The sequence below is a fragment of the Sciurus vulgaris genome, assembly GCF_902686455.1.
Source record: "Sciurus vulgaris genome assembly, chromosome: 10".
Classification (NCBI taxonomy): domain Eukaryota; kingdom Metazoa; phylum Chordata; class Mammalia; order Rodentia; family Sciuridae; genus Sciurus; species Sciurus vulgaris.
The window spans coordinates 78,279,647-78,300,827 of NC_136470.1; the positions used below are offsets into that span (position 1 = coordinate 78,279,647).

At 46.2% G+C, this 21,181-nt stretch overlaps 1 long non-coding RNA gene across 1 annotated transcript; it reads right to left on the bottom strand.

Annotated features, from left to right (window-relative positions):
• Window positions 1-924: 924 nt before the first annotated feature.
• Window positions 925-14,964, bottom strand: LOC306671083. Its single transcript, XR_013766579.1, has 3 exons — window positions 14,737-14,964; window positions 3,190-3,297; window positions 925-2,812 (listed from the first exon to the last, which is right to left on the bottom strand). It is a non-coding gene; the product is annotated as an uncharacterized lncRNA (long non-coding RNA).
• Between the last annotated feature and the right edge of the window lie 6,217 nt (window positions 14,965-21,181).

Genomic DNA, 21,181 nt, shown 5'->3' on the forward strand with positions numbered 1-21,181 from the left:
TGTTCTGGTTGAATCTTTTAGTCATAGCAGTGAAAAAGCTGACTAAAATAGGAAGTGAACACAAAGAAATTTTCAGACCCTAAAGGAGTGGTCCTCCATAACCTACAGTGTCCCCTTGTCCTCATAACCCCCACCTTAACACCGTCTTATATGATGGTGCTTAATCCAGGGTCTACCATAGTTTCTATACTAACACTATAATCAAGAAGTCAGTGGGAATTGTCATACTTCACACGGTCACCGTGTTCTTTTGGACAGATCCTTCCCCCATTTTGTGCTTTGCTTTCCTAGCTGCCAAACTGGGCCAATAATGCCCACCCCTATTCCCCTGGGGGAAGCAAAAAGTGTCTATATTCAGTAGGGCTTCGGTCCTGGAGAAGAGAATTAGATAAACCCCAGACCATTCAAATGGAATCAGCATTGTTCTTACTTTTCCTGCCAAACTGAGAGTACTAGCATTTCAAATTTAACCTCTAGAGCTTTAAAAGCCTTTTTTGTTTCCTAGTGCTTTGAGGAAGAAGGTACTAATCTGTTTTAGAAAAATAATAAATCTTCTTTTTTGGAATTTGGGGTCTTTGGATAGGTAAGGGAAAATTAGATTAAGACATCAATCTAGTTCATAATTTCTACCTATACACAGATCCTCCTTCTCTGCAAGTGTCAATCAAAAGGTTACAGAAGCACTGTCAAGCTGGGGGAGCCCTGCCTCGCGCCCCCTTACCTCATCGAGGGCAACTATTTGTTTTTCCTTTTTCTTCATCTAAACTAGTCTCCTCCCTAAAGCCCATTCTAAACAGTTATTGATTTCCCTGGCTTGAATAGGCATTAATAATGCTGGGTCCCCAGGAGTCCCTTTAATGCCTTGTCTTTGTTTGGGATTATGTTTGCTCTCTGAGGCCCTTGGGGATCCCAGCCAGGCCCGTCTGGTCTGTGCAGGGGAGTGAGCTTTCTTGAGGCCCACTCTGCCTCCACCCTCCACTGGTACCTTGTATGCGACTCCTGCTCTCAGTAGTTTGCCAGCAGGCAGACACCTGCTTAAGAGCTAACTAGTAACTAAGGGGAGAGCTGCTGAGATGGACCGTCCTTGCATTCTTGGGCATCTCCAGGTCCTCGTGGGCCTCTCCTAAGGTCCCTTGCTTCAGCCCCAGCCTTCACTGTGGTGACCATCTCCACATGGGCTCCAACACTCGTCCCCCTGGCCCAACATGACAATACCTCACGCTGTTCCCCACCAGCTTCCCTGTTGACCCTGACATGCAAAAAGCCCTGTGCTTCTGCAACCTGGAGAAGTGGAGACCGGTGCTTTTCTCTTCCTCCTCCAGACCGAGCAGGAGTGTAGGGTGTGGTTCTCACATGTCCTCACAGATGATGGGTCCGTGAAAGGAGCCACTGTGTGTACCGAGCTGTGGCCAGCTTGAGATCCCACCCTTGTGTTGGCTCTCCCTTGAACTCACTCCCCAGTGAAGCAGATACACTTGAGCCTTTGCCTCAAGCTCTGCTTTCTGAGGAACCCAGAGCAGAGGGTAATCTCAATCCAGATATGCAGAGGGAAGAGAGCAGAGGGAGGGAGAAGAGAGCGAGTGCTGGGTGGGGAGGGCTTAAGCTCTCTCTTGCTTCGCTGCCTTGTCTTCTGGCCCCCAGCCTCCTCCCCCTTCTGCCCTTGTCTCCACCTGACTGTGCTGCGACAGGCTTTCCCCTCCACTTGTACACTCTGCTTCCCAAGGTGCTTCATCCCAGAGAAACACCTGCTCCCTCTGAAGGAGGTTGCCTCCATTATAAATGAGCCTCCAACAGAGAAAGATGTGCTCAATAGAAGGGAAAACAGGTAAACAAGTGGCCAGGATGTTTTCCTGAGCATCCCAAAATGATGCAAACATGGCTTTCCCTTGGGTCTTTGGGATGGCCTGAAGTCAGCATGACCACCACTTCCTTCCTCCATGTGTTCGGGGCTCCCCAGCCTCCCCTCTGCCACACTCTCTTTCCTCCGTGTGGGTATGCCCTCCTTCTCTGTCTCTACATGTTCAAATACTATGCATCCCTCAAGACTCAGAGCCAAGGCCTAGTTCCTCCAGGAAGTCTTCCTGGATCTCCCAGTTGGACTTGATTCCTTGTCCATCCAGTTCCCTTCTTAACTTTCTTAGCTTCAGGGGGGCTCTGCTTTATTTCCTTCTGTGAGTCAGATGAAAGGCCCTGCTTGTGGTAGTTGGTCAGGCAATAATGATAAAAAGCAAGAAGGAAGGCACTATGGTTTGAATATATCCCCAAAGTTCTTGTTGGAAACTTAATTCTAATGCAATGGTGTTGAGTGGTGTGAGGTCTTGTGGGCCCTGCCCTCTCTCATGAGTGGATTACTGCCATTATGGTAGGAGTGAGTTAGTTATTGCAGGTGTTAAGTTCCTGATAATAGAATGAATTCAGCCTCCCCCGCCCCATCCCCACAAGAAGCCCTTCACCATGTTACAATGCATAGCAAGAAGGTTCTCACCAGATGTGGCCCCTCCATCTTGGACTTTCCACTTTCTACAACCATGAATCAAGTCAACTTATATTTACTTATTGTTACCCAATCTGTGGTATTCTATGGTAGCAGCACAAAATGGACTAAGACAGAGAGATAAAAGGGAGACCACAGGCCCAGCTGAGTGTCTACTCATCTGGAATACGGCCAGGTCAGCAGCTAATTTGCTTTCTCCTTCGTGTGCACTTCTGGGGCTGCTAGGGACAAGTTGCGGTGGAGTCTCAAACACACTGTTCCCAGTGAGGCATCACCTGAAGTCTTCTCTCACTGCTTCCCTTCATCTCACTGAAAAGCCTATATCCAAAGCAGAAATAACTTCATGAGGAAAAGACATGCTATGGCTGGGTCCCTGGTCCCCAGCCCCCAGTGTCCAATCTGCAAGGAGGGAGGCATACTGGGTATGCAAAACCAAACCTTGCTCTTTCTGTGGTCCTGCTCCCTGGCTAACACCCTCCTAACCCTTCCCCCAGTGTCTCCGATGCGTTTGGTCTCCTCTCCTTCAGCCAAGAGAAGAGCTTCCTTCTCTGAGGTTTAAGTCCGTGGTGACTAGACATATTGTCTTACACATTTGGACAACATACTTTTGTACATAGGCAGCCCTCAAATACATGTGATGAATTATTGAAGACAAATTATATCTTTAATCCAAAGGACTTGAAGAGCAAGGATACCTGCACTCTAAAGGCAGAGCTCTCTCCTGGAGACAAGAGTGAGGCATCTTGGGGATCCAAGTGATGTTGTAGGCCTGCTGGATGCTGCCCAGGCATCCTGTAGAGTTGCTGGATAAAATATAAGATGCACAGCTATGATAAACAATGCAATCAATATATCCCATGCAATATTTGAAACACACTTATACTCAAATTATTGTTTATCTGAAACTCAGATTTAACCGTATGTCCTATACTTTTATTTGCTCAGTCTGACAACTTTCCCTTGGAGGTTCCCAGCATCCTTTGCTGTGGACATTCCAAGGGCACCCAGTTATAGCTCCCTTGAGGCCCCAGAGAAGAGAAGTAATATCAGCTCAGGATACTTCAGGGGTTCAGGATTGCCAATTTCTTCTCCCAAATAAAGAGGATTTTCTCTTAAACTGTTTAAAAGATTGTCTTTAAGATGGGTTAAAAAAACATGTATTTTTACATGCTATATCAATATATCACAGAAGCCATTACATTTGGAGAGGAGTTTACAGTGCATACAGTGTGGTCCTATGTATTCTCCTTTTATTTTCAATGACTCCCCCAAACACCTGGACAAAAAGGTAGACAAATCACTAGCTGTTCCACAGTTGAGGGACCTGAGGCACAGGGAGTTAAATGACTTGCTGGCAGTCTCAGGAACAGTTTCGGTAGAACCAGAACAAGTCCTGACTCTTGAGTCCCTGGTGCAATGCCCCTCCCTCCTGTGCAGCACGCATCCTTCTAGGTCACTCAGCTCCAAGTTAATTAGGCAGCAAAAAAACTCTTTGGGGGAAGCTGAAAGTGAGAGGAAGTGCCCTGGAGCAGCCATGTAGGAAGAGCAAACCAGAATGGCATGTTTTAATTGATCTTTGATTGTGCCAACAACTGCCAGCTCCCAGGGCACGCAGCTGCTATTTCTGAGTCAGCAATGTGGGCTGAGGCTCACTTGTCCAGCGCAGGCTCTTTTTTCCAAGATCTTCCTAGGGAAAGTCAGACTATGCAAAACAAAAGCTTTCTCCTTTAATTGGCCAAGCAGCTGGCATCCTGGAGTCCTGGGAATGCTGTCCAGGGTCACCGACATCCTCCCTCAACCCTTCCACCTCAGCTTATCCTGGAAGCCCCAAGAGAGCCTGCTCCATTGAAACTGGACACATTCTGAAGATATCACGGGATGCTTTTGTAACACAATGTACTTTGTGAAGGAGGTTGAAAACATCAATGCTGCTCGGCAAGTCTCTCAATATTAGCAGTTATTCAGGGGCTCCCAGTGGGCACATGGCCAGTAGAACCCTGGAGAAAGAGAAGTCTTCTAAAAGGAAGAAAGACATTTTCCAATTTCACGGTAGGCCTTGGTTTTTGGTCTGATCGTATCACAAGTCAGGGTGAAAGACATTAGATTTGGAGGCTGTCTTGCCACTGGACTCACATAATTAATGGCTTCCTTGGCATTTCAAGATGTCTGCTATTGCAAAACTAATAGAACTCTTGATTCCTGCTTCTCAGCCCTAACAGGCACTTCCACTAATCTTCCCCAGTTCAATAAATGGCTTCATGATCTACTAAAAAAATAAATGCTTTCAGCTGAAGCCAAAAATCTAGGTTTAACATTGATTCCTCCCTTTCTCAAAGCTCCACAGCCAACCCACAGCACCTTTGCTTCTACCATCACACGGCATCTTGAATCTGTCCATTTTACTCCTCTGTTGCCACCATTCTCTTCTAAGTCACTAGCTCCCATTTGAACAGCCCAGGTAGGGCAGTCCATGACTGCTTTGGCTCCATGACAATCCATTTTTCCAATATCATCTCAAAGCCCTGCAGATCTACCTCCTGTCTGCCTCTCCACAATGAGCTTCCCTTCGTCAGGTAAGAGCTAAAATGTCACCTGACCCACTTATTTTCTTCAGTACACGCAACAGAATCTACCATTTTTCTATTTACTCATTTGTGTTTATTGTCATGTCTCTCTTATCAAAAGGAAAGCTCTAAGAGGGTAGATTGCAAGTATTAGTTAACGGTCCATCACTGTGACAAAAGTGCCTGACATAAACAACCTAAAGGAGCAGAAGCATCATGGTAGAAGGAAGGCTGCTCAGTTCATGGCTCATGGCAGCCCAGAAAGAGAGAGAGGAGAGGAGAAAGAACAAGGGGGAGGGGAGGGGAGAGGGCCAGAGATGAGATAAAGTCTTCCAGGGCATGCCCCCAGTGACCTACTTCCTTCCACCCCTCCCCATAAAATCAGGATGTTGGCAGGGCCATGCTCTCTCTGAAGCCTCTAGGAGAGGCTTAGTCCAAAATGATAGTCTTCTGTAATTGTTATCAAACGGTTTTAAGCCTGGCATGGTGGCACATACCTGTAATCCCAGCAGCTCAGGAGGCTGAGGCAGGAGGATCATAAGTGCAAAGTCAGCCTCAGCAATTTAATGAGGCCTTAAGCAACTTAGCAAGACCCTGTCCCCAAATAAAATATTTTTAAAAAGGACTTGAGAGTAGCTCAGTGGTTGAGTGCCCTGGGTTCTATTCCCAGTACAAAAAAAACAAAACAAAAAAACTTTAAAAGAATTCAACCAGGACTTGGATACTCAGAAATAAGACTGATTCTACACATCAATCCCCTTAAAAATAAGTAAACAAATAAGCAAAGCAGAGAAGACTCTACTTGAGAGTAACACTATGAGGCCATAGTTTCAAGGCAGTTTAAAGCTGAAAGACCCTGCGTTAGATTCTGTGATGAGGCAGGCCCTGTTCTCAAGAAGGAGTCTCGGGTGGGATTAAGCCTCAGATGGCTCTAGACAAAGCAAAACATCCTGAGTGTGGCCAAAGGTTCTGGAGGGTCTCAGAAGTGACACTGTCACCAGCTATGACCTTTAATTCCAGTTTCATGGGGGTGGTCAGGAAGAAAATAATATAAATTTTGCAGGTGGAAATGCATTCCAAGAAGAAGGACTAGCTAGAACAAAGGGGAAAGAAAGGATAGGGTGTGTGTAGAAACAAGTGGAACAGTGGAGGTCTGGCCAAAAAGTGACTTGGGAAGATTAGCTCATTCATCCTGAGAACCCTTCAATGGGAATAACACTAGTTGGGGTTCTAGTCCCATCTTAGGCACCAATTCCCCAGCAGCCTCTCCCTGGGCCTCTGGGCCTGTTTCCTCATCTACAAATATGGGGTTTCTCAAAGATGCTGCTATAGTTTGAACGGCCCCACCAAAACTCATGTGAAATTTAATCCCCTCTGTGAGTACGAGGGTATAAATAACCTGATGTTTTAGTCAGGTATTTTTCACTGCTGTGACTAAAAGACCTGACCAGAACAATTGTAGAGGAGGAAAAATTTCTCATGGTTTCAGAAATCTTAGTCCATAGAAGGCCAGCTCCATCCCTCAGGGCTCAGGGTGAGGCTGAACATCATGGTGGGGGAGGGTGGTAGAGGGAAGTAGCTCACATCATGGTGATCAGAAAGCAGATCAGAGCAGTCTCCACTTTCCAGATACAAAAAAAAAAAAAAATACCCCAAAGCCACACCCCAATTCCAATCTCCTCCAGTTACACCCTACCACTTCAGTTACCACTCAGTTAATTCCACATTAGGGATTAATTATCTGATTAGGTTAATGCTCCAACCCCATCATTTCTCCTCCAAACCTTCCTGCTTTGTCTCACATGTGAGGTTTTGAGGGACATCTTGTATCTAAACCATAACACCTGACTATGATATTTGAAGGTGGAACTTTGGAGAGGTAATTAAGGTAAAATGAGGTCACAAGGGTGGGATCAGTGGGCCTGTGGCTTTACAAGAAGAGGAGAGACCTGAGCTAGGACACTCTGGCCATGTGATACCCTGTGCCATCTCAGGACTCTGTGGTAGTCCCCATAATAAGAAAGCTCTTACCAGATGTGGCCCTGTGACACTGGACTTCCCAGTCTTCAGAATAGTAGGAAATAAATTTCTTTTATAGATTATTCAGTTTGTGGTATTCACTTACAGCAACAGAAAATGAGGTAAGGCAGATACTGTCTTAGTGAGGCCTCAAGTTCAAGCTAAGTTGTTCAAGCTAAGTTGCCACACACACACACACACACACACACACAGTTTTGTTTTGTTACAGTACTGGGGATTGAAGCCAGGGCCTCACACACACCAGGCAAGCACTCTACCACTAATCTACATCCCCAGCCCAAATTTGATTTTAAGAATGGTTTTTGTGCTTCTAAAAATGTTTAAAAGCCACTGATCTCAATAAATGAGTTCTCTCCACTGTGTGATTCTATTTCTTTCTGCTACGGGCTTGAGAATTCCTCTGGTTTATTATTCAAATGACTCACATAAGATTTACCAGGTGGCTGTGAATTGTCTCAGGCTGTATTAAGTCATTTGACCTGCTCCTAGTGGGAAATCCATTTTTATTTATATCCTTAGGAGAAAAAGTCTGGTGGGGGCTGAGATTGTCCTGGAAAGCAAGTCAGCAGATCTGGCTTTACAATGTAATAACAAATATCATTCATAAATACATATAAATAAATATTGATTGAATAAATGCTAACCAGCAACATCATCAGGGCAAATCTTGCCTCTCTGACAATGCCAGTTTGGCTGGTCTCACAGTATTTTTGTGAAGAATAAATAAGAGAATGTATCTGAAAATTGTTCACACACTGCAAAGTGCTGCTTAAGTACAATATAGGGGCGTTGCTGGGGATCTGAGCTTAGGAGCAGCTTGCTTGTTTATCTGCTGGGTGACTGTGTGTGGGGGAAGAGGATTGATTTGACTCTGCAACCAGGAAGTGACTTTTTTCTGTGAAGTCTAGGATGTATAAAAGAATAAACAACGATGACAAAAAGGATAAATGTATATGCTATCCATTTTAGACGTTTCACCTCACCCCAAGTTCCAGTTAGCCTTCTGGGCCACAAGGTCATGGACACTAACTTGTCATGAGACCAGGCAGAGACCTGGTGGAAAGAGGCTTGGCAAACCGCAGGGAAGACAGGCAGAAGGTCTTCTCTAACTTCCAAAGATTGTTTTTTGAGTTTTTTTGTGTATGTACGTGGCGGGTGGCGGTGGCAGAGGATACCAGGGATTGAATTCAGAGGCACTCAATCACTGAGCCACATCCCCAGCCCTATTTTGTATTTTATTTAGAGACAGGTCTCACTGAGTTGCTTAGCATCCCACTTTTGCTGAGGCTGGCTTTGAACTCTCGATCCCCCTGCCTCAACCTCCCAGCTGCTGGGATTACAGGTATGGGCCACCATGCCCAGCTGTTGATCAGTTCTTCAGCATTATTTGTAAGTTGAAGATGGGGCTTTTCTAGTTATTTGGGAGTTGCTAATTAAAGTGACTTCATTAGGCCTGTGAATGAATGGCAGAATTCCCGTTGCAATTTAAGGAAGCATTGGTTCTTCCATATAACTTATTCATTGATGTTCATCTATTTATCAAAACTTCACCAAGAGTATCTGTCCCTCCTGGGCACAAACTACCAACTCCACCAGTTTCTTTGACCCTGCATCACTGGAGATACTTCTCAGGTCATCCAATATGCTAGTCTTCTCAGTCTTCTCAATAAAGGATTACAACATAGAGAGATTACAATTTTAGCTGGGCTGTCAGACTGGAAAGCCAGAAAGAATGTCTCTGCCTAAACACATTCCATAGCTCCCCAAGTAACCCCAATCTGGCTCCATTCTGCAAGATCTAGTAAAAAAAAAAAAAAAAAAAGAAAAGAAAAACAACAACAACAACAACAAAACAACTCTGAACTGGGGAAAGGAGACAAATCTCAACTCTTATCTGTCTCTGCTCCTGATAGCAAATGAGCTTGAGCTTATCCCTTTTGCTTTCTGTGCATCAGTCTCCCTGCTGGTTCAATAAGAGTGAGGCTAACTCTGGGGTAAGAGGGAGTAGAGAGGATATAGTGGTCTTCTTTGAGCAGCTTGACACATTCTGAATAAAGATTTCTTTGGTGAAACACTCTGCTAAACTTTTTTTTTTTTTTTTTTTTTTTTTTGGTACTAAGGATTGAACCCAAGTCACTCTATCACTAAACTATATTCCCAGCATTTTTTATTTTTCATTTTGAGACAAGGTCTCAGTAAGCTGCCCAGGATGGCCTCATACTTGTGATCCTCCTGCCTTAGCCTCCTGAGTCACCGAAATTACACATGTGAGCTACCATACCCGGCTGAAAAAATTCTTGAACAACACTGGCTTCATCCCACGGTTCTAAGCCTATCCCAACACATTTCCTTCCCTCTGCCTTTGCAAGAAATCCTATGAATTCTTGCCACAGTGACTACTCAAACCCCTCGTCCCAACATGTAATGCTCAGGTTCCAGATTCAGCCTTACCTCTTCTAAGAGACCAGCTCTGAAGCTGAGACTCTGCTTCTGGTCACCCATAGGGTGTGCCTGGGATCATCCCTGCCTTGGAGTGCTCCATGCTGGGTATCTCAAATGTGCTCAGCTTCCCAACAAGATCATAAGACTCCTGGGGTCACAGACCAAGCACTGAGTTTAGCACCAGTCCTGGGACATGAGAGATACCCAGTAAATGTCTGCATGTGGCAGAAGGTCACATCACTGACAGGGCCTTGATGCTGGAAGCTGCTTAGAAGAGAGTCAAGTCTAGCTCTGAGCCCCTCCTATGCCTAAAGCAAAGGACAGAGAGGAAGTAGATTCTCAGAGAGTGGAGCTGGGTCTGAGACAACAAAGAATGGTCCAGAGGACTCAGCTTCCTTAACAGTTTCCCACACCCCTTTCCTGTCCAACATGCTTTGGCTGAGGCTGCCTCACCTATAAACAGTCTGCAGGTGCATTACTGTGCTGCCCTGGGGACTTGCACAGGCTCCTTCTCTTCCTCTCTGTTCAGGCCCACTGCTCCCCCATGACGATTCCAAGCCCTGCTGCTAATCTGTCTTTGCTTCTGACAGTGCATGAACTTGAGCAAGTCCCCTCTGCTCTCTGGATCTGTTTCCCAGGTCCTGCCTCATTAACTTTTCCAAAATTCTTCCATCCTTTGCATGGAAGCCTTGCTGGGATTGTCTGTTAGGCTCCATTCTGCCTGAATCCTACAGGTCATCACCCTGACTCTCCTTGGCCCCAAACCCTAGCCTGAGTGGATACCCTAGGCTTAGCCCCTCAGCAGAGGAGGTGGACCAAAAGTCCTGGTTGTCTCCTCTGATGCAGCTCACATGACAGATCAGGGGCTTCTCCATGCACCCTGCTTGGAAGAGCAGATGCCTTGGGAGTCTGACAGTATCGGTGATACTTTCTGGACAACAGGCCGGCCAACTGCTTGCTCAGAGCACTGACTAGAACTGGAACACTAAGAGGGACAGTGGCCTGCATGCCTCCAGAGCGAGGCCTATTGGGGGAGGCCTATCCTGCATGGCCATAGTATAACTTTGGTAAGTCCCCTCTCCCTCCATTCCTTCCTTTCCCCTCCCACAAACATCTCTCAGGCATCTTCCAAGACCAAGCCCTCTGCTAAGCCTTGCCCCTCTGTAATCTAATTGGAGAAGCAGAAGTGGGAACTAATAACTATAATATGCTTCTTCCTGTGCCTCAGTTTCCCTGTCTGTAGAAGAAAGAAGTTCCAGTCCTGACCTGCTATGACTCTCTCAGTTCACTGCTACTCTGTTCTGTGATGCACTCATCAGATTAGACCATCTGTTCCCACCAGTTTGGTGACATGGTAGGCCACAGTCAGCAGGTGACCGGCAGAGAAGAGTCAGTAATAAATGATGACTTGAATTGCTTTGAGAGTAGTCTTCTGCACTGTGGTTTGTTGTGGCCAAAAGATATCTGTGGTTTGGTTCTTGTTCCAAATTTCCATTCCCTCAGCCACTTCAGCCAGCAAATCAGCCTGAAACTGTTAGCTTCTTTCCCAGCAAGTCCAGGAATCCAAGAAGAATTAGATGAAAGACAGATTATTGCTGTTGGCATCTGAGCTAGCATGAAATTCAAGCTCCTCTGATTGTCGGTCCAGACTATCTGCAGGCCCACCAGCCCCATGGCCTTTCCTTCCTTTGCTAGGTATTAGAATAGGAAACATACATCTGTCTGCATAAGACAAGATAAAGCAGTTCCACAGGACTCCTAAGGGCTCTGCATTGGGTGGCTCAAGTAATAGGAAACTCATGTTTTTTCTGAGCAATGAAAAATTCCAACCTCCTCCGACTCCCATTTCGTGACTTGTTCTAGGAATTGAACCCTGGGACTATGAATGCTAAACAAGAGCTTTACCACTGAGATACCTCCCCAGCCCACCCTTTCTTTCAGGTCCTTGGACCTGAAATTCCCTTTCATGTCCACATCTTTGTATCTTTCTCTGTCACACACACCTCCATACCAGCTACTCAGTTTATCAAGATGAAACCCAGTGGACAAAAAAGATAATGAGAATATTAGACATATCCAAGATGTCTTCACAATCCAACAGAAGGTCTTCAGTCCTGTGAGGACCAGGGGCTTAACAAACCCCTTGGGGACCATTGTCATTTCATCAATTCTAATTTTATCCATAAGTCTTGTTCACATTTCTTTCTTTCTTTCTCTTTCCTTCTTTTTATTTTATTTCTTTTCTCCATTGTTTTTTTTTTCCATTTTTTTTTAATTTAAAGCTTTTTTTTTTTTTTTTTTTTTTAATGGCACTGGGGATCAAACCTAGGACCTTGTGCATGGGAGGCAAGCACTCTACCAACTGAGCTATATCCCTAGCCCTCTTCTATATTGTAGAATTTGATTTTCAAGGTCCTTCCCTTACATGTACAATATCTATAGGGAAGGTGGTTCCAGCCAGTCCCAGCACCCATGGGCTGATATTTCTAGCTCTCTGGCCAAGGATAGCACATGGAAGGTACATGGAATTGCAGAGGCTGCCAAAATACCTCTCACTGCAGTGTTCAACTTGTTCACGGATATATCTTAGGCCAGAGACAGGGACATGACCTGGAAAGTTTCAGGGACAGCTGTGGAGCTACCAGAAGGCCTATGATAAAAATTACATCTAGGGATTTCCATCACTAAATATGCAAGTAACTGCTGTCCATTTCCTCCAATAGGGAGGCCCACCAGCCTCCCCCTGGGAGCTTCCAGAGATGAGGGAGGGCACATGGAAGCAGGTGGAATGGAGTTGTCCTTACCCTGAACACCACCTAAATATCAGCCCCACCCACTCACTGAAGAGGCTCAGACCTGCCTAGGAGGCAGGAAGGGTAGTATTTAGGGAGTGATGGGCCCAGGGCCATGACAGACAGAAACAGATGGACGTTGTGTCATTCTGGAGGTGAGCTGGACAGTGCCAAATGCAGACACAACTGCCAAGCAGAGTGCTGTTCTCTCATCTGGTGGGTTTGCAAATCCTTGTCTTTTACCACTGTCTTAAAAGAACCTTCTTCTGTTTAGTTAGTTGGGCTCCAGCCAAGTTGCCTTTTAAAAATAGGACACATTACGTAGTTATTGAATTATCAAGCGTTTTCAACATCAACATCATCATTATCAAAATACAATCCAGGTGTTCAGCTGAGCAGATCCTTCCACAAAGCAATTTCAATGAATAAACACATTTCTTTCTCATCTTCAAGAATTTGACTGAGTAGCAAAACCCAATACTGACGCAGATGAAATGTGAAAGGATGTGGAGGCACACACCATACACTCAGGGTCTGAGCACACAAGGTGTGAGAACAAGAGGCAAGAGTGCCTGGCCCCGAGTCATATCCGAGCCCATCTGATGGCTGCTGACGCCTATCAGGGCAGGTGGAGAATGGATTTGAAGAGCCCTTACAATATTTGCTTGAGCCAAAGTGACTTGGGCCAGGATCCCTTGAGCACAGAAACCACGGCTTTTTAATTCTGAATCTTCACTCTCTATCCTGGGACCAGCAGATAGGTAGTGTTTTGATTATAGTAACTATAGTGTGATTGTTTTATCATCGCTGTTGTGAATAACCCTGTATCGCCTTCTAACTATTCCACTGTGTAAGGCTGTCATAATGAGGGTTATTGTTCACAAACGTCTTTAATTTGTCTAATTTTTTGTGAAGTGTACATATCACTGTTTTGGATTCTTTGTCTCCAGAATTCCATAAGCTAGCACAACTACTTATGAAAGTCATTTATAAGAGATGATAATTTCCAGTACAATGAAATATATACTGTAAAAAGTAAAATTAACGGTTCTGATCAGTTAAATACGTGTAGAGGGCAGAGTGGGTTTAAGAGTCCTCTAAGCTCTACCCCTGCCCTGCCTTTTCCTATCGAACCAAAGCCAGGCCAACTTGACAGGGAAGGAGTGAAGATCCTGTAAGTGCATTAGTGAACACAGGTTGCACCAAGGGGAGGCCAGCTGGGCAGACAGCAAGGTGAGCTTGCTTTATAAAATTCAATTCCTTCCAGAAGTGGGAGCTGTGGGGTGAGAGTCTGAGGGGCAGGATTGGGCATGGATCAGGAGGGAAGGGAGAGAGTGTCAAGGGTATCAAATGGAAGTGGCCCTCAGGCTTAGCTCACAGGACCTGGAGTTGAGGAGGGCCCAGGGATTACCTGACTGGAGCAAAGAATTCACTCTGAACCCCCAACCTTCAAAGCCTCTGACTGTTTTGAGAAGACACAATTTAGACTGTTTCCTATATGTTGGTTCCCAAAGTGCACAGAGAGACTAAAAAAGTAAAGTCGTATCATTCAATGAAAACCAGTCCATTTCTACTCTGCAGGAAGAGGTTCTGGGCTTGCTTTATATGCATTTTTCCTTTTTCCCACCTGATGGAGGGAATCATGTTGTCATCGGTTTTTGAAAGTTTGTACCCAGCTCCCTCTGTTTTTTCCTGTTTCAGTTAGGGGCCAGCCAATTTCAAGGACCTTATTACACAAATAGGGTGGGACTTGTGTGTGTGTGTGGTGCTGGGGATCAAACACAGTGACATGCATGCTGGGCAGGCTGTACCACTGAGCTACATCCCCAGCCCCCCAGGGTGGGACTTTCTGAACGCACATTTGTGAAGCCCTGGGTGTTGTCAGGCAGGATGGGGTCAGAAAAATGCAACGCATCCAAGGCATTAGTCGCGCAATTGACTTCCATCTTCTCCTTGACCCCTGGCACAGCCTCCCAGCTCTCAGGCTTCCCCACTAGCTGAAGACCCCTCAAGGCCTCTTTGGAGATTTACCCTTTGGTCTACATGAGGAAAGAAGAGACTTGGATTAGAGGGAACACCTAATAAGTCATCTGAGCAACTGTCCCTGCTGGTCAGGTTTAGAGAAAAGATGTTTCTGGACCCAGGAGTGAAATGAGCAGGCAAGCAAGAGGCGAGTCCACAGGCAGTAGAGACAAAACCCCTGGGAGTTTCTGCTTCTGGAAGCCTGGAGCAGGCTGACCAACTGGCCTGGAGGCTAGCTGGAGGGCCTGGGTTTAGGCATGCCCTCTCCTGAGTGATATCCTCAACAGAGTCAGGATAAGAGGCAAGGCGAAGCTGAATGGGGAGAAAGGATTAGGGGACCATCCCAGACTGAGGAGAAGAAATGGGTGAGAAAGGAACATACCTGAATGACAGTCCCACAAATCCCAAGAGAGCAGCTGGGTTAGAGAAAGCTTATTATAAACAGTTCCTTCTACAAACCTGGGATGAGCTGCTAGAATCTCTGCAGAATGACAACTCCAGGAGACTGGAATGCGGTGGTGTGGGGGAGACCACAGGTTATCAACCCCACCAGTGAACTGCTCCTTAGAAAGTATTGTCACAGCCAACAACCCACAGAGCAAGAACTTGGTGGCAGTGGTGGCCCTAGAAGCAAGGTGTGGGACCTATCTGTCAGTACAAGACCATTTAGTGCTACAGGGTGAAGAGTTACTTCCATAGGCATGTATATATGATGATGAACCTTTAAAAATATAACCAAAACCATCAAATCTGTGATCTCAAGGATACTGTTGCTTAGGAGGAAGCTATGTTTTAAGAGTGGGGTTATTTAAAACTTGTTTAAATAAAGTATTAAAAACAATATTACATATAGTACTTGATTGTTTTTTGTTTTTTTTTGTTTTATTGTGGTACTGGGGATTGAACCCAGGGCCTTGTGCTTCAAAGGCAAGTACTCTACCAACTGAGCTAAATCCTCAGCCCCTGGTTTTGCTTTAAAAAAAAAAAAAAAAGACGTGTGGATGGGAAACCTAGTACTGAATAGTAGCGATGGTGGTGGTAATGGTGATGATGGTGGTAGTGGTGGTGATATTGGTGATTATGGTGGTGGTGGTGGTGGTGGTGGTGGTGGTGTGATGGTGGTAATGTTAGTGGTGGTGGTGTGATGGTGGTGGTAGTGTTAATGGTAATGGTAATGGAGATGGTGATGTGGTGGTGATGGTGATGGTGGTGGTGATACTGATGGTGGTGGTGGTATTGGTGGTGGTGGTGGTGGTGATATTGATGGTGGTGATGGTGATGGTGATGGTGGTGGTGGTGGTGTGATGGTGGTGGTAATGCTAGTGGTGTTGATGGAAATGGTGATGGTGGTGGTATGGTGGTGGTGATATTGATGGTGGTGGTGGTAATGGTGGTATTGTTGGTGATAGTGGTGGTGATGGTGGTAGTAGTGATATTGGTGGTGGTGATGGTGATGGTGATGGTGGTGGTGGTGGTGGTGTGATGGTGGTAGCGGTGGTGGTATTGGTGATGATGGTGGTGATGGTGGTGGTGTGATGGTGGTAATGTTAGTGGTGGTGGTGTGATGGTGGTGGTAATGTTAGTGGTGTTGATGGAAATGGTGATGGTGGTGGTATGGTGGTGGTGATGATGATGGTGGTGGTGGTGGTGGTGGTGTGATGGTGGTAATGTTAGTGGTGGTGGTGTGATGGTGGTGGTAATGTTAATGGTAATGGTAATGGACATGGTGATGGTGGTGGTGATGGTGATGGTGGTGGTGATATTGATGGTGGTGGTGGTGATGGTGGTATTGTTGGTGATAGTGGTGGTGATGGTAGTATTGTTGGTGATAGTGGTGGTGATGGTGGTGGTAGTGATATTGGTGGTGGTGGTGGTGATGGTGATCGTGGTGGTGGTGGTGGTGATATTGATGGTGGTGGTGGTGGTGGTGTGATGGTGTTGGTAATGTTAGTGGTGTTGATGGAAATGGTGATGGTGGTGGTATGGTGGTGGTGATGGTGATGGTGGTGGTGGTGGTGATATTGATGGTGGTGATGGTGATGGTGATGGTGGTGGTGGTGGTGGTGATGAAAGTAAACTGTTTTATAACACTATGTGCCAAGAGCTTTGTAAGTATTAAACCACTATACTCACGATAGCTCCACAGGTTAGTACAGTTATTACCTCATTTTACACAGGAGGCCTGGGTAAAGGTTAAAGGTCCACAAGCTCAGTCCACAGTGCACAGACCCCCACAGACAGCCATGAAGACCTCTCACCAGAGACACCTGTGCAGGGGGTTAAGACCACACCTGCTGGGTGGGAAGATGGTTGCTGTGCCCTCTCCACCTCCAATGCAGAACCCTAGGAAATGCCATGCCTCACAACAGCTTTGCTTCCCAATGCACATAAGGACAAGTCAGTGGCCACAAAGAGCCAGGCGACTTTATCAGCAGCTCCAGGAGCAGTCTGCTTCCATAGGCAGCAATGCTTGCACTGCTGGTTCATGAGAGGGCCTCAGGCAGAATCCTGGCTAACTTGATTTCAGAATGGCCTTCCTGCCTGCCTGCTAAACTCTTCCAGATGATTCTGGCTGTATTTGAGAGGCTTTACCAGACAGCTTGTCTCCTCATTACCAGAGGGGAGGGGTGTCTGGAGCACGAATGAAGAGTGCAAAGGAAAGACGCCTTGGTGCTGGTGGCTGCTGCAGAGGCTCACAGGACCTGCATGATGGAGAGAGGAAAGCAGAGATGAATATCCTCGGAATCCCTCAGCTGAGCACGAGAATAATTGTGCTTTGTGTGGTGGTTAAAAATCCTCCAGAACAGCCAGGCACAGTGGCACATACCTGTAATCCCAGCCACTTGGGAGACCAAAGCAGGAGGATCACAAGTATAAAGCCAGTCTGGACAACTCAGTGAGACCCTGTTTCAGAAAAAAAGGGGCCTAGGGAAGTAGCTCAGTGGTAAAGCTCCCTTGTGTTCAATCCCCAGTATTAAAAAAAAAAAAAAAAAAAAAAAAAATTAGTACATCCTCTAGTTCAGTGTCGTGTTTAAGAGGAAGAACTTTAAAGTCCCAGGTTCACCTCTCATTAGCTGGGTGGACTTGCCCAAGTCACTTGACTTCTCTGGGTCTTGTTTTCCACATCTATAAAGTAGGAATGATAAAATTCCTTCTCCTATAAAACACCGTGAAGAGTACATGGGATGGTCTTAGCATGATACAGGACATGTGTTAAGCATGCAATCATGGCAGTTATCATCGATCTTATCCCCTGGGATGGCGTGCAGGCTCACTATCTCTCTGAGGACACTCATCTGATTCAGATTTATAAGTCCAGGCTGATCTACCAAAGTGAAACAAACTTTTAGAAAGTTTTATTTTGATATAGTTAATGTCCCCAAAAATAATTAAAAAATGGTGAATGTGGGCAAGTGTACTGACTTAGTGGGACTTTTAAACCAGGGTTTAGAAATCCCAGTGACCAGGAAAGGGATCCAAAGTCAAATTCATGGTCTCTCCCTCAAACCCTATTCTTCCTCCAGCATCCCTTGCCTCAGGAAATTGTACTTCTAAGTTTGGGGATGATCAGGAAAATGACATCTCTCTTCCATTTCTGGGTCAGACCCACCGTTTTGAGATGATCAAGTTGGTTCTGCCTCCCTAAACTAAACAGGCCTTCCAGCTTGCAAGCTTCTTACCCAAGAGGCAGAACAGGCCCCCTTCAGCTCACTGTGTGACCTAGACAGCAAACTGATCACACCTGCCCGTGGCAGACAGGGTCACTAGGAAACCCAGAAGACCCTGAGCCTCAGCAGCCCAGTTCCTCCTCCCTAAAAAAGTCATACATGAAGAGAAGGGGCCAGAGCTCAGGGCTGCTGCTCAGTAGGCACCCTGCCACTACGAGACAGGAGTGGGGAGCAAGATTCCTCTAATTCCATCTAGCTGATCACACAAGTCACAAACCTGAGTCATCTTAGACACTTGGTCTCCCTCACCCCTAAATTGTGCTCGTCACCGAGTCCTATCAAATCCACTCCCTAAATGTCTTGAATCTGCTCCCTTGGCTCCATTCCATGGCCACTAGTTATTAGTCCAAGCTACTGTTATCTCTCACCTGGACTCTTCACGGCCCCCTCATGCATATGCAGGTTCCAACTCCTTCTTGTATGTTGTTTTGAACAGTTACTTTTTGCTTTTTAGTAAAAATTAAATCTGTGATTGGGCCCAGTGCTCTGTGAGTCTAGCCCATACCTACCTCCCTACCCTTGGGCACATAGAGTGACTCTCCCTGCATTCACACTGGGAGCTAACGATTTCTGAGAGGAAACAAGCTTCATTCTGCCTCAGAACCCTTTCACATGCTCTTCCCTCTGCCTAGAATGCCCTTCCCTCCTCTTGTCTCCTGCCTCCATCCTCCTTCCTTCCCCTTCCTCCTGTTTATTCATCCTTCACATCTTAAATGTCACCTTTCCAAAGAAACTTCCCAGGCCAGATCTGGTCCCCCCTAACTAAAGGATTCAAAGATTTTGTGAGCTTTTCCTGCATAGTGTTTGTCACAGTTGGTAATAAGGTAGGTATATGATGCTCTAATATCCGAGTCCCACGCCACTCTGTAAGTTCCATGAAGACAGGGTCTCCCTATTTTCCAGCACCTGGCATAGTGACTGGCACATAGTAGATGGCCAATAAATATTTCTTGATCAATTCGATGAGGGAGAAAATTGGTTGGAGAGAAACATGTGATCCCAGCAGATGGTTTGAACATCAAATGCCCTTTTTCTGGGGCAGACTGTGGAGACACAGGATAGGGTGTTTGTGAGAGTACAGCGGGTGTGGGGGACAAGGGTTGCTATGGAATCAGCACAGAAGCTAGAGGCTGCACTAGCTGTGTGTGAAAAACATATTATGAAGCTCATGATGTTCAATAGGGTGGAGCAAAGCAGGAATTGCAGGCAGGTACTTATCAAATGGAAGGCACACAGGATTGGAAACCAGGCTAGAAGAAAGGAAATGTAGCCACAGCCCAAACCACCAACATCTCTCTGAGGCATAGACTCTCCCACGGTGCTGCATCCCACAGGAGTGGGCATTTGTCATTTTATGGGTTACACAGCATCTAAATCCCTTCTTTAGTTTTGGGAAATCTCCATAGCATGAGTTTTTCTGGAGGGCCTCAGATGAGTTTCTACCTGTTTTCTAAACCTGGTTTTCTCCAGCAAGTCTCAGGGGTACCCAATACCCTCCAATAAATTCCTTCTCCATTTAAGTCAGTCAGAATTGGTTTCTGTTGCTTGCCACCAAGAACCATGACTGATTCAGCCTGGAGGCAGCAAGGTAGTGACATTTGGCCCATCCTTAAGGGCAAGCATGAGAGTGCTGAGCATTCAAACACCCAGGAATGAATGGAGCCACTGTGGCAGCCTGGAAGTTAGGGGTTCTTTTGGAATGGGGAGGGAAGGTAACTATTTTGAGCTAGGCAGTCTTTGGATAGAGTTGGAGTTTCCAAAAATCTATGGGTTGAGGCCACACTAGATACATCTTTCTCTTTGGGGGATATTTCCATCAGGTGGGTCACCTAATCCAACCCAGACTGGAGGCCTGGGAAATATCTATCACAAGGAGGCCGAAGAACCCACAGTGGGTTCTTTACCTGGTGCCTCCTGGTACTTGTGAATTCCCTGAAGAGTGTGCACTCTGGTAATCTGTTCAAGATACTTTTCCACCTCTAGAACCCCTCAATAAAGCACAAAGCAGGAGAGGAAGCAAAGTCAGAGTGCGCTTGCCACACTTCCTGACTAAGAGCACATCAAGCAGGACAGGCCTCTGGACTGTTCAGTCTTGTGGCTTCACCCAGGGAGCTACTTAACAATGCGAGTTCCCACAGATTTCCCCAGCCCCAGAGTTGGGCCTGAGGTGAAGTCTGGGTTTTGTATAAACTTCCCAGGCAATTCTAATATGAGTTGTCCCAGAATAATGAATTTCATCCTTCATCCCATCTTACAGAAAAAGAAAGTAAGACTGCAGAAGAAATGTCCTCCTGACCAAGATCCCTCAGAGAACCTGTTGTTGACTTAGGCTTCCACTTCCAGGGGTGACGAGCTGGGATGGGGCATGGGAAGCATTTTATTCCCAAGTCATTTGCATAAATTTTGTCCCCTAGTATGCCCCTCCCTTTTTGATTAAAAGAGGACCAGCCTATCATTGGGAAATGCTGGAAATAAGGATGGATACACTGCTGTTGTCTTGGCCAGAGAGGCTGCTGTGGTCTTATTTGAGCAGGAAACCCACAGCAAAACCAGAATTAATGCAGCAGGGCCCTAAACTCAGTAGTGGGTCATCTAATGACCTGCTGTGACTTTGGACAAGTCACTTCCCTCCCTGAGTCTTAGTTTTGTCCAGTTTATAAAATGGAGACAAAGTTGCTATCTGCTCTCTACCTTGCCTATCCTGCAGGCCTCTGGTCAGACTGCAGGGTCTGAACTCCCTTGTACTCCCCAGCAGGAGGCATTATACACTGGTGGGTGTGACCAGAATACTGATTTCCATGCACGGTCCCTGAAGGACATGCCAGGCCCATCCTGGGAACAGCAGAAGAACCTAAGATGCTGCCAGCTGTGCTCAGGGAGATTCCCTTGTGGACTGGCCGGCAGAGACAGCTCTTCTGCTCACACAGTACTCCCGTCCTGTGACAGGGAAGGTGCCACAGATGAGGACTCCCTTGTTGGCAGGTCCCTAAATCAAGGGCCTCCCCTCTGGCTGGTACTTCCAAGACCCTCTATCCATCTCTTGAAGTGTCCTGGTCTTGAACCCTAGGCAGCGTTGGAGGGCCCAGGACACTGAGGGTA